The sequence below is a fragment of the Octopus sinensis genome, linkage group LG3 (genome assembly GCF_006345805.1).
Source record: "Octopus sinensis linkage group LG3, ASM634580v1, whole genome shotgun sequence".
NCBI lineage: Eukaryota > Metazoa > Mollusca > Cephalopoda > Octopoda > Octopodidae > Octopus > Octopus sinensis.
Genome location: NC_042999.1, coordinates 82686086 through 82695439, shown reverse-complemented (window position 1 = coordinate 82695439; position 9354 = coordinate 82686086).

The following is a 9354-nucleotide window of genomic DNA, read 5'->3' as shown; positions in this document are numbered from 1 at the left end:
TACACACACACGCACACACACACACACAAACACACACACGCACACACACACACACACACACACACACACACCACACACACATATACATATATATATACATCGTGCATAAGATATTTGTGGACAGTTTTATGTTTATAAAAACAAAACAGATACATAATAACAGATAATAACTTTATTTATAAAAAAATTGCTATGAGAATAAAAATAAACCTTCTTTCCTATAATGTTATTCAATAAAGCCACCTTCAGCTTCAACAACTGATTCTATATGAGATCTAAATCATCTACATGCTCAAATAAAATGGTCCTGGTTCATTTTGGACACTACTCTGACTATGGCAGCTTTCTAGGAATCTTTGGTGTTATGGGCGTGTTCATTGACCTCTCTCTCAACAACGCTTCACATGTAAATAGTCCAATGTATTGAAAAATGGGGAATTAGGAGGCCAAATATTACGAGTTACGTGATCATGAAAATTTTCAGCCATCCACTCCTGTGTTACTAGAGCCATGTGTGGTAGCGCAGAGTCCTACTGAAACACATATGGCCTTCTATTGCATACACTGTCTATCCAGGGCTTAACAATTATTTCCAGAACCTCAATGTAGGCAGCAGAATTAACTATAAGGCCTTGTGGAAAGAAGTAAGGCGGCATCACATGTCCTTCATTGCTGAGAGCTCCTAAAACCGTGACAGTTACAGGAAATTTTGTATGAATAACACTTGGAAGGGTCTGCACATAACCACCTGTCATTTTTTTCTGTTAACTTTTTGGTCTTGTTCGAAGTTTTTCTCGTTTGATAAAAACCAAATCAAATCTTCGGCTGGATTTTTCAGTTTGTTTAAGAGCCTTTTAGATCTGATATAGTGAATTTCTTTTGCATTTTTTGACAAATAGATCTTTCCTCATCATATAAAACTTATATCTGATGTCTTCGTGGACAATATATCCGACTGTTCCTTCTCACACATGGAGATCGTTTGCAATTGACCTCATGGACATTCTGTAATCAATGGTCAGTTGAACTTAGTGGATAAATTCAGATGTTCTGATGATTTCAGAGCGTTTAGTATGTCTTTTATACTTTCACACTGACGATACGTTTCCATCTTCAGTATCTAGCTCCTTACAAGCTTTATAGACGAAAGATCTGGCAACTTTTAAAAATCGAGATATTTCTAAATCGCTATGCTCAACCTTTAATACTACAATAACTGCATGCCTCTTCATTTCTTGAGTAAGCTGAAGGTTTGCCATTATTATTTTCTGAAACAAAGATTATACAAACTTAGCAAAAAATGCAGCAATGACTCCCAAAAGGTATGTCATCAAATACCTTACGCACCCTGCACACACACACAACACACACACACACACACACATTCACACACACACAAACACACACACACACACACACACACATACATATATTTATTTATATATGTATATTTTTATAAATATTACACACACTCAGATATATACACATACACACACACACACATATAGATTTTAAAATATTTATGTATAAAGTTACACATATTTTTGCATACACAACACATACATATATTCACAACCACTCCCACATGATACCCGCAACGACTTTTATTCATTGATCAAATGAAGTTAAACACATTCTCTATTCAGTTCCTATCGTCGTCAGCATAGAACTATTCATATTGGTGAATATATACTGCTAGCCGTTTCACCACACCTGAAACTTTTTGGTAATGTAAATACATACATACATACATACATACATACATACATACATACGTACTTATATATCTGTATGTCTGCGTGTATGTGTGTATGTATGCACAATGCATAGACATATTCTAAAGCTATAAGAGCCCACTCATAAAGGAAAATAATTCTGTAGCGTTGTTAAAGTTAATCCTGCATAAGGCACCAATTTATGAATATTTGCACAGGTTGTCTATTCAAACTTGTATGTCACCCCATGTCATACGTGTCAGTCATATGTATGTACTTTATCTATATATTTACATATATATAGGTGCGTCTTAGAAAATTAGTCTATTATGCAAAAATTTGTTAACAGTTGAGTCAGAGCTTTACGATTTTAATTATACCAGTTTCATTATTCCTAAACCACTCTGCTCCCTGTATTTTATTCATACATACAAATATTTGTGGTTTGTATAAAGGTATAAAGGTATATATTTGTGGTTTGTATAAAGAGTTAAATCTCTCGATACATAAGAAATATTATATCTGAGTATTAAAACGAAATCACTAAAATTGTGCAAAATGTGTAGAGATTCTAATGATGGTATGGAATGTCATTCTAGCTCCTGTTGCTACGCCAGTACGCCGTGGCATAGCAGAAGCCAACCCATGACAAACACTGTTTTATGCGATTAGTAGCTTTTAGCCCTCATTGATTGCCAGAACACAAATTGGTCATCTACAAGCTTCATGTCAGGTGAGTTACGTGGCCACGTATGAAAGTTGTTGCTATGATCAGAAAACCAGTCAGTAATTGTTTTAGCACTTCTTATAAGTATAAAATTCTGCTGGAAGAGAAGCTCCAAACCGTCTAAATAACTTGTTGGCTGCCAGTAGTACGAAATACTCCAAGAATTCTTGGTATTTCTGCGTTAACTACAGTACTGAGGAATTATAAATGTTCAACATCTTGTATATCACATGACGCTCAAAGCTATTACAGACTACAGGAACTTGACGCTGAACTGAAAACAACTGGCATTGGAGTGTTTGGTGAAGGGATGAGAAACATGGATTTCCTGGGATTCTTATCAGTCCAGAATAACATTAAAGGCTGGATTCCTCCAGTATGTCGGTGTGTTTGTAGGAACAAGGCTGTGAGCTGGCAGAATCGTTAGCACGCCGGGTGAAATGCGTAGCTGTATTTCGTCCGCCGCTACGTTCTGAGTTCAAATTCCGCCGAGGTCGACTTTGCCTTTCATCCTTTCAGGGTCGATAAATTAAGTACCAGTCACGCACTGAGGTCGATATAATCGACTTAATCCGTTTGTCTGTCCTTGTTTGTCTGCTCTGTGTTTAGCACCTTGTTGGTAGTAAAGACATGTAGAAATGGGTGTGTTTTGTTGAAGGCACGTCAGTCTTTCGAGATAATAATTTTTTAGTGATAATTTTGCATAATGCTTATGAATACTTTGTATATATTTTGAAACAAAATTACTTGAGTCAATTAATACTTCTAGACATTCTCAGTCTCATTACCTGAATGAATTAGTAGTTATAATAACCATATGAACTAGCGGAACCTGTAAATTCATAGAATTAATGGTAATCTTACTGGGTTATTTCTGAAAACTTTATTTAAAAAAAAAAATTGAAACCGTAGCCTGTGTTGTGTTACACAACACTCTCCCGCTTTCTCTCTCAGTCTTCGCCTTACCCCTTTTCTCTCTCCTTTTTATTTTTCTCTGTTTTTCTCACGATCTTCGCCGTTCTCTATAACTAATCACGTGAAAGCGTTACACACGGGCTAAGTAACGGAGGAAAAAACTTAGTTTAAAAAATCACACATTTCACACACCATCACCTTTCCCTTCCCCTCCTCTTCTCTTCCACCTGCACCCTCTCCCCTTCCCTCCACGGAGTAACAGAGGAGCAAACAGAATTATTATAACTGATGAAATAACCGTCATCGGATTTATCATTTAGTACCCGTTAACTTTTAAGTTTTTTTTAACTATCAATAACTGATTTCATTTTATTACTAAGTTCATATAAATGTGTGTGTTGATTTTGAGCTTCTATTTGCTATTAACAAACATTCCATAGCTATCTCTTTCTTCTTAGTCTGTATAGGTACACAACTGTTATTAATTAGTATTCGCCTACAAAGTTTCGTTTGGTAGTCTGTATGCTTGTGTGTTATGTGTTTGTATGTAAGCGTACATATATACTACACACACATATATATATATATATCAATATACGAATGAATATATATATAAGTATATGTTAATATAAGTATATGTATATATATATATATATATATATATATATATATATATATATATATATATATGTATGTATATATACATATTATAATACATATATAATATATATTTTATATTAATTATTTATAATATTTATATATACATTCGTATATTGGTATATATATATGTTGTATATATACACGCTTACATACAAACACATATATATGCATATATGAATGCATATATATATTTTATATACGTGGACTCTTCTACCAACGCACATACACATATGTAGAGGATATTAAACAAAACATACACACATACGCGCGCGCTTGTGTTTGTGTCTGTATGAGTGTCTACACATGTATACATGCCTGCGCATTTATAGACATACCTACATACATACATTCATGCGTAAGTTCCAACTGAAATATATCAAAACAAGACATGAATCCACTTCTATGTACACTATATCATTAAAATAAATATCAAGTAGAAAAAAAATTATGAAAACCACAAAGTCAAAAGAAGTTATATTGCAGGCAGGAACAGTCTCGAGTCTCCAATCACCCGGGCGGCAGCGTTGTTTTTCTGTTGTTGCTGCTCTTTAAGAAGTAGTATCTGCGTCTAAGAGGTGAGTGAGCATACTCGTATGCGAGTAGAGCGTTACCATACATAAATGTCAGATAAACACAAGCGTATGATTGTCGTAAACACGTTATAGTCATTGCATTAAAAACAGAGAGAATGCTTAAATTACAGTTCTTTTTTTCATACCAATGCGTGGTAGCCTGGGCTTGAACTATAAGTTTTGAATGCAGAAGGCAAGTATGGGAAATTTTCAAATGGTGTGATGTTGACATATGCATATACGCTGTTTTTGTTCGTGTATTATATCGCAAAGCTTAGTCGAAATCATTATATACACACATGCATAACTACATAGCACACATGGTTATATATTTATTATTAATACATATGTATATACACACATACATACATACATACACACACATATATGTATATGTTTATATATATATATATATGTACGTATATATATATATATATATATATATATATATATATAGTTAATCCAAACAAGAAAACACAGAAAAAAAAAACACAGCAACGCGAGGACGTGGAACAATTAAAGTATTATTTGACGCTCAGGAAAGAAGGAGGGTTTAAACGTTTCGAGCGGAGCTCTCGTCGGAAACAAAGGAGAAGGAAAGATCCCGAGAAGGGAAGACAGGAAAAAATTTTTTTTGCTGGTGGTGCTCAAGAGATCACATGTTGAGATATATATATATATGTGTGTGTGTGTGTGTGTGTGTATTTATAGGCGCAGGAGTCTTGCGTGGTAAGAAGCTTGCTTTCCAACCACACAGTTCCGGGTTCAGTCCCACTGCGTGGCCCATTGGTCAAATGTTTTCTACTATAGTTTCGGGCCGACTAAAGCCTTGTGAGTGGACTTCGTGGACAGAAATGGAAGAAGCCCGTCGTATAAATACATATATAGGGTAGCGAATATTCGTTATAAATATCACCACCAGTGGGAAAGCATGTATAAATAGTCAATAGACAACATATTCATATTTTAAAATAGTGTACATTTAAACACAAAAGAAACTACCCTTTAACAGGTAATTTCTACATGCTAGAAATAGCAGCCAACACGGCCAAAACCACGATTTAATAACAATTTTCGAAGTAAATGAAAAATAAAAACTTTTACCTTGTTATTTTTATTAGCGGTGGTTTATTTTTATTACCATGGTTGCGAATGTCTTTAGCAAATAAGATTATTTGCCATTCTTTAATAGGTAATTTAGCAAAACAATATTATCCGCCAGGCGAATTCTCGTCAGTAACCGACCTCAATAACTAGCTTATAATTCAGAGAATTTATCCCTAATTAGTGGTTTGGACTTTAGCTGTTCCTTCTAGCGTAAGGGAGTCCTATGATGGATACCTCTTAATGTATTTAAATGTACACTGTATTTTATATGAATAATATATAGTCTATTGACTAATTTTTCTATACGCTAGGCCACTGGTAGTAATAATTTCTAAAATCTTTATTACCCTGGTATATATATATATATAGTTAATCCAAACATGAAAACACAAAGAAGAAAACAACAACGCGTGGACGTGGAACAAGTATAGTGTTATTGGACGCTCAAGAAAGGAAAGAAAGAAGGAGGATTTAACGTTTCGAGCGGAGCTCTTCGTCAGAAATATAGAGGAAAGGAAAAGTCCAAGGAAGGGAAGACAGAGGAAAAAATCGCCAACGATACACACGCGGTCACATTTTGAATGATATATATATATATATATATATATATATATTAATACATAAATATATATATATGTATGTATATACATACTTACATATACATATATTATACATATTTAAAAGTATACACGCGCACACATATATATGTATACGGTGGTATATATGTATGTGTATATTTATATGCATATATGCACTGAAATACGTATATATTCACACTTATACAAGCATATATGTATAAATAGATACACATAAGCATAACGTCTACATTTATAAACATTTGTGAGTACATACAAATAGACAGTTTTAAAGGATTATGCGATTAGGCTGGAAGGATTGTCAGCTTTGGGATTATCGAAAGTGCCTTTTATATCGTCTAGTTGTTATCATATACTGATATCGCATTGCTATTGCAAGAGAAAGTCAGACGATTATTTCCGTTATGAATGTAGGTGTGTTAAGAAATAGAGTTTCCTGTGTATATAAACTTATATATGCATGTATGTTTGCATGTTGATATTAATATATCTTAAGGCTTTGCCGTTCGTTCTTTCGAGTTCGATAAAATAAGTACCAGTCAAGTACTGAGGCTGATGCAATCGACTCACCCGCTACCTTGAAAATGCTGGTATTGTGCCAAAATTTGAAATCAATATTAATGTATTTTTTTATGTTTTACTTGTTTCAGTCATCAGACTGCGGCCATGCTGGGCAAGTGTCCTCTACTATAGCCCCGGGCTGACCAAAGTCTTGTGAGTGGATTTGGTAAAAGGAAACTGAAACAAGCCCGTCATATATTATATATATATATATATATATATATATATATATATATATGCATGTATGTGTGTATATATGTATGTATGTGTGTATATGTTTGTGTGTCTATGCTTGTCCCCACCATCGCTTGACAACAGATGCTGGTGTGCTTACGTCCCCGTAATCTAGTGTTTCGGCAAAAGTGACCAATAGAATAAGTACTAAGCTTACAAAGAATAAGTCCTGAGGTGGATTTGCACGACTAAAGGCGGTGCACCAGCATGGCCGCAGTCAAATGACTGACACAGATATAAAAGGATATGTGTTGTGTGTGTGTGTATATATATATATATATATGTATATAAAATAGTGAGGGTATGTGGCTTAGTGGTTAGGGTACTCGGTTTATGTCCTAGCGATGCGTTGAGTCCTTGAGCAAGACACTTAATTTCTCGTTGCTCCAATACACTGAGCTGAAAAGAATGATTAGTACCAGTGTTTCAATGGGTCAACCTTGTCACATTCTGTGTGAATCCTCTTGAGAACCACGTTTTAGTGCACGCATATATATGTTTATATATATATAAACATTATATATAAACTTACTTGGAGAAGAGAAATAACGCGTGCGTTCGGTCATATAATAATATAATAAATAAATAAAGTATATGCATACATACATCTACATGTATATATATATATATACATGCATATATATATATATACATATATATATATATATATATATATATATATATATATATATATATATATATTATATATATATATATAGAATATATATATATATATATATATATATATATATATATATATATATATATATATGAGTACAGGACACCACAAATAAACGTAGAACACAACGAGAGACGAAAACATAAAATCAAACAAGGAAACGGAGTTTTTTTAACAACTAAAAAACAAGGAAACATACTTTTTTTAAAACAACGAAAAAACAGAGTATAGGACAAACAATACAAGGAAAATTCCCCTTCATCAGCTGCCCCTGGTTCGACTCAATGCGTGTTTCGAAGGTAAGGGCAGAACACGGCCATACCGAAGCAGTACTTCCTGCAAAAGGAATTAAATAAAATTCTTTTGCAGAGGGGTAAAACAAGTGACAAGAACATGACGTATGAAAGTGAGATTTGGCCGCCATACACACGCCAAGAGCCTTCGCCTAAATATCTTTCACCTGCGCTGCCTCCGGAATATCCTTCGCATCAAATGGCAGAATCATGTCTCCAACCAAGATGTCCTCAAGCAAGCAGGAATACCAAGCATGTGTGCACTCCTCACACAAAGACGTATGAGATGGCTTGGACTTGTTAGCCGCATGGAAGATGGCAGAATCCCCAAGGACATACTCTACGTAGAGCTTGCTAGGGGCACTAGATCTGTGGGAAGACCGTTCTTACGATACAAGTATGTTTGCAAAAGGGGCATGAAGGCCTGCGGCATCAATATTAGCAACTGGGAAGCAGCTGCCAGCAACCGTGGAGATTGGCGACGTACCGTAAAAGAGGGAACACAAAGGAGTGACATAGGGAGAGAGGAGAAATGGAAAGACAAGAAAAGACGTCAACAAGAAACTATGACATTGCAACCAGCTAGGCAAAATGTTCGCTACATTTGCGGCACCTGCCAGAGGGAGTGTTTGTCCAGGATAGGACTACACAGCCACAGCAGATGTATTAGGACATGAAATGTAAAAGCCGGTGTAGATTATTTTATGCGCAGCTCCATTGTCTCCCGAGACAAAAAGGATGCCAACAACAACATATATATATATATATATGCACATATGCACATGTATCTATATATGCACAAGTATCTATAAAGATATACACACTTGTATATCTACATCTATCCTACCCATATATGCGCACACGTATATTACAATTATTTCGCGAGTTGCATCCCTCACCACCAAGAAAAGTAAAAAAAAATGGCCCCAATGCAAGGAAGATTAGAGTTAACACAATTTTACTCGAATAAACATTTTATGGTTGTACAAATGATTTAAAGCTTTTTCTCAAAGCACGGGATATCAGATATACGTTGCTTTATATACGTGATAAATTTTCAAAAAAATAATAATAAAAAAATTCGTAAAAGAAATCAACCTTAATATAAATATTCATTCAAAAATGTAATGTTAGATTAATGGCAGGAATTGCCTCATTTTCAGTTAAGGAAATTGCAAAGTCAAAAGGGAAAAAGACTTATAATTGCAACTGTAAATGGTAGAATACCCACAGGAAGGAAAATAGGGAAACAGCCACAAAGATAATTCAAAGAAAATATTTAAATATATCCACAT